Here is a 6,000-nt window from a genome sequence, read left to right on the forward strand (position 1 = left end):
ACGACATCTACTTCTAACACTACGGCTGCTACTTCAACTACTGCTGCTGCTCCTACTTCATTACTATGACTACTAGTACTACTTCAACTTGGACTCCTAATTATTTTAATTTCCTTATTGTTGTTTTCGAAGTTATTTTAATATATGTCTGAATTTGTCCTTGCATAGGTAAACCCCTGTTACCGTTATAACCGTGGTTCTATGAATGAATGCAACGCCCTCTGCAGGCTGTCGCTATGGGTTACCTCGAGCCTTGTCGCTAAGAAAGATCAATGCACTCGCCACACAGCAGGATGCAGTAGGCCACCTCTCAAGCTCAGGGAGGTGAGCTGCTGGGCAACATGTGTAGAGTCTGATAACCTGGGGTTTCTACCTCATCGGTGCTCTGCCCTCTATAAGCTGTCGCTGTGGGTTACACCATGCGAAAGGGGTTTGTCCAAGGTACTCACAGTAGCCTGCCCTTTGAAGATATTCATCAGTCAGTGGACCACGGCCTACATGACCCTGCAGTCCAACCTAGCAAAAATATTTGGCAAAGTCAAGCTGGAGGATCACCTTGTATAAGTTCGGCGTTGATCTTATTAACGTGAGATGAGGCAGAACCTCTAGGTAACCCATAGCGACAGACTTTAGAGGGCAGAGCACGAGTGAAGTAGAATCATTGTTTGGTAAGCATCGCTGACAGCCTTCTTTTCCCCAACGTAGGAAGAATAAAAACATATCTTAGTACTACTAAACCGACTACTACAACCACCATGACTACCAATTCTGCTTCAACAACTACTACAACATCTCTACTACTACAACTTTAATTACTACTAGCACTACTACTTCATGACAATGAGAACTTACATCACTGATAACAGCTACACTTTTAGTTCTACCACTTAACCTCACCCAGATACTACTACTGTCTTCTACTACTAGTACCACAAATCTACTAAGGACTCCCTGTTGTCTTGATCTACAAATACACTACAACTTCCAACTCTTCTAATTCGACTGATTATACATTAAAACACGCTTTAAATCAAAAACAATACCTGACGAATACGGTAGTACTGCTAGTGTGACCAGCATGACTTTAACTAGAGTATTACCAGATTAATACAGGCTACAAATACATTCATTTGCACAGGTTACCCTGGCTAGCTTGGTTACATAACGACTTTAATGGTGAGAATACTGTGTGGAATAAAGTACTGCAGTTGTTTTGTGTTACCTGATGATGTCTCGATGTCACTATGAAATAAATGTATTTATAAAAAAAACGTTTGTTTGTAAACATGTCGTGAATATTTGTACTTATTGTGCCAAATGTTTGCAACACTTTTGTTTTTCTTACTTATTACAAAATAGAATAAATGTTTTTCTCAGACTTCTAACGTCAACGTTTTTTCACATTAGAAATAAAATTATTTTCCATTGAGCCATTTTCAACGTGTCAAACAAAACTGTGATTGTATATAAAAATATATTCAGTGACGACTAGTAAGTTAAAACACAAATAATCATAATAACAGGTTTATCAATTATATTATTGTTAAATTACTGCTGTTTATGTTGATGAATTATACTTTTTAACTTCTCCTTAATAAATGTATATAATTGTTTTTTTATACATAAAATCACATATATGTTTTTCCAAAAATGAAGAGCAATCAATTTGTACTAAAATAAACGTATTATTTAAATGTATTATGGTTAATACATATTAACAACACACATACAAATAATTAATACAAATATTAACACATAATCTAAAAACATTGTTATAAAACAAATACTTTTTTATGATTATCATCGTACACTTTCTTATGTGTTAAAAAAAAAATATATATATATATATATATATATATATACACATACAATAAAAAAAAAGTATAATAATAATGCAGTGAAATTAAATTAAAATATTTGCAAAACAAATACGTTTTAATATTTATCACTAAATGATAATTATGAAAAGTTTAATAGATTTTTGTCCAAAACACGTTTTTTGTTTTGCAAACAATTGTGTTTAATCGACTGCAGCTGTGCATCTAAATAAAGTTGTGTGTATATTAAAAAATAAATTGTCATCATCATCACGGAAACAAAAGAGAAACGGAAGAAAAGAGTCTCGGCGCCGCTTTGACTAATGTCAGTAATTGTCGGCGCTGATAACGAGTTCGTCTCTCAGGGCTTCCTTTGATTCGCCGTCGGCACGTCGGGCGACATTTCTGACGGAGAGTTGAGACGACGTCAGGTGTCGCACTAATGTGTGGCTTTGAAGTGCCAGAGTCTCGGTGAGAGGCTGGCACGCCCGGAGTGTTCCTGAACGCACCGCTCTTGACAGCCCGCCCGCCGAGAAGAGAGAGGGAAAAAATGGGCGTGGCTCGTCAGGAAGTGACGATTCTTGAGACTAACGGCTGTTTCGGAAACGTCGCTTTGTTCCGATGTTTTAGGCAGATCTGTGAGATGGTTGTCGCTCACAAGTGTTTGTTTGATACGTGCGTAACACTTGTTTAACGTCACACGCCGATGACTGAGGACGAGAGGATACAGTGACTCCAGCAGCTTTTAAAGCTGATGTTTGGACATATTTTGGTTTGAAAACAAATGAAAGCAGTTATGACTTCGTCAAGAGTCATAAATTGGTCATAAAGTCGTAAATTCTGCAACACCACAGTCGATTTATCGCAATACTTCCTTTCACGATACTGTATCGATATTCGACAGCACTGTATCGATTATTTAATTAATTAATTTTGGGAGGATTTCAAATATTTTTTACCAAAGCTCTTTTATGGTTAATAGTTCAATAGAATTTGTGTAAAATAAAATATTTGTTTGTTTTTTAATACATGTAGCTAAATGAAGAATTAAATCCTGTGAGATCCGACCAGCTACTGAGGACGAGAGGATACAGTGACTCCAGCAGCTTTTAAAGCTGATGTTTGGACATATTTTGGTTTGAAAACAAATGAAATCAGTTACAACTTTGTCAAGAGTCATATGGTCTGTAAATTCTGCAACACCAGAGTCAAGTACTCAACAATACTACATGTATATACTTGTTACTACAGTATCACTGTACATCGTATCGTTGACACTGTATCGTGATACGTATTGTAGCGACTGATAAGATGCAGGGGACACCATGGACAAGTTTCTGGACCATCACACGACACCTATAAACTACACACAGAAACACTTGGCCTCTATTAATTGGAATGAGGGAGGAAACCAGAGTTCCTGGAGGAGACCCACACAATGGAAAGCAGAAATGTGGAAAAAGGATTTTGGGATCTGACGCTGGACTCTGACACACTCGTGGGGTATGTGGCTTCATTGTGTTACATACAAAAGCAGGACACACACGGACACACACCTCCACAACAATAGCTTCACTGCCGGGTCTGGACTCTCTGAACAGAGAAGAAACAAAAGTTTCTGATTCATCATGACATCCTGACATGTTGACTCCAGAGGGACCAGCGGGAGTCCAACCGAAAACCTCTTCTCAAGGCAAGTCAGCTTCAACCAATCAGAACCTTGATTTAAGTTGGAAGACGTTTTGTCATCAGATGTTTTCAACAATTAGTTCCTCTGTTGAAAATATATATTTGTTAAAAACATTTTTTAACATTTTTTATATATATATATATATGAATCCATATTTACAAAGTAAACCTTTCCTTTCATCTTTTTATTCATATTAAAATATTTAGGAAAAAAATGACTTCCTTAATCATGATTGATATTTTTCTCTCTCTTTTATTTTGTTGTATAATTATAATAATATTTAGATGAATATAAGTTCATGGAATTTGACTTTTTTGTTGCATTACTTGAGCTTTACATTTTTTTTTTTCAAAGACTTGGTAAAATTGTAATTAATACATTTTATATTAAAAAATATATTATATTATATCAATTTCCTTCATTTTATTACATGTCCACCTTATTCTTTAATAGATTTTAACTTTTCAATTGGTGTTTAAACATCAGATGTTTTCCATTTGAGGGTGAAAAACAAAACCAGGACTGTTTTTTTTTTAAGCTTTTGACGACGATCACGACCTTTGACTTTCCATCTAAACATCTACAGCTTCATCCATCACGTGTTTCTCTGCTAATGTTTTTCAAGGTAGGATGTGTTCAGGAAGTTTCTGCGGCGCTCGGAGGAAAACCCGGCCCGGATGACCTCGTCAGGAGTGAGTGTGAAAAGTGTGACTCACTTCTTCCATGAATACGTGACTTTAGAGTTGTTTCAGAAGATTCTTTAATTCTGTTTCCCCTAAATCTATAATAACTATTTTATTATTTTTTAATTATATTCCTCGATTCTACACTTTTATTTTCTAGTTACCAGCATCATTATTTTTAATAAATGTTGGTGGAAAAAGTTAAATAAAGAGTTACCTAAAGTAAAAAATGTTTTTGTCGTTCCAGGTCAGCCTCGTTCGTCTGTCCACGTCTCCTCGACCCGGTCAAACGTGGATCAGAGGAAGTCCACCTGCCCGAGATGTGACCTCAAAGTTCCAGAAACTGATCGCACGACTCGTGGATCCACTTCGTCCGTGAAGAGAAGCAGCGCGGTCGACTCACGGCAGCTCACTGGCGCCCCTAGCGGTAAGTAGAGTCCATTGTTTATGAACGAGAACTTGATTTACTCTACATTTTTAGAGGAAATAAAAACACACAAGAGTACAAACGTCTGCCAAACTACTCATTTCCACTTGTATCGTATCCATTGAACAATTTTCTACAAAATGAGTTTCAACTCAAATGGTAATGAGCTCACCTGGACAGCAGGTGGCAGTAGAGTTGTAAATCTTGCTCAAAAACACATGCTGTGTCTCAAATCGCATACTAGCGTACTAAAAGTTAGTATTTTTAGTGCGTTAGTGCGTCTCAATTCTTAGTATGCGAAATTTAAATAATGAAAGGTTTAATTTGTTTATTTATAAAAATGCATTTTTGACACCGTTATACCAACATTGACATTGAATTATAAAGGCAATGAATTGAAAAATATTGAATTTAGAAAATGTCTTTTTGAATTATTGGAATAAGAATATCAAACTCTATATGTAAAAATGACATTTAGAATATATTCTTATATTTAAATTCAATTATTAAAAACAAAATCAACCTTTTGATGATTTTGAAATATTTTTGAATTAAATTACTCTTAAACAACTCCACAACATATTTTGTATTCAACTATTAAATAAAAATTAAATCAACCTTTTGATAAAGAAATGATTGAATTCAATTAAAGAAATAATTTTATGCTTAAAAAGATTTCAATTAAAAATGCAACATTTAAAGTTGAATATTTCGATGACACTGATGTACTTCGCATAAATACTAATGTTTTAACAACTCCTTGGTGGAGGTATTACCGGCTTTTGCAGGAACCAGACCCACAAACCTGTGGTTTACTGGCCGATTAAGGCCAAGACAATTAGTCCGCCATCATTGTTTCACGCTTCTCAAGGTTATGACCAGCGAGTGAATCTGAGACGAAGAATCGAGTCAAAAGCAGATTTACTGATAGCTAAAGTTACAACGAAATCCCTTTGATGACTGAGGATGAGAGGATACAGATAAAATGTTCAGCTTTCAAGAAGAGGGAATCAAATAAATGGGGTGAGTTTAGCAGAAAAGTAAAATGTTTCTTTAAAGATAACATTTGGGTTTGAAAAGAAACATCTTTAATGTCCGGACATGTTTACATGCTACGAGCGACGTTTGTTTTGTTCGAGACTAAAGTGATCCTGAACCAACAAACGAAGATTTTCCGTGTCGCTACAAAAGTTTACGGCGCTGCACTTTCCTTCAGTTTCATCAAAGCGTGCGGCATCTTTGTTTATCCGTGTTGTATCTCGTGTGAAGTTTCTGCGGCGATAAAGCAGGTTTTTCATCTAGCGCGCGTGCATTAGCATAACGTAGCATCCGAGCGTGTGTTGTTTTTTTTTGGCGGCTAAAGCATGGCCGACGCTCACCTCG

This window comes from Callionymus lyra, chromosome 8 (genome assembly GCF_982586985.1).
Source record: "Callionymus lyra chromosome 8, fCalLyr1.hap1.1, whole genome shotgun sequence".
NCBI classification, from domain to species: Eukaryota; Metazoa; Chordata; class Actinopteri; order Syngnathiformes; family Callionymidae; genus Callionymus; species Callionymus lyra.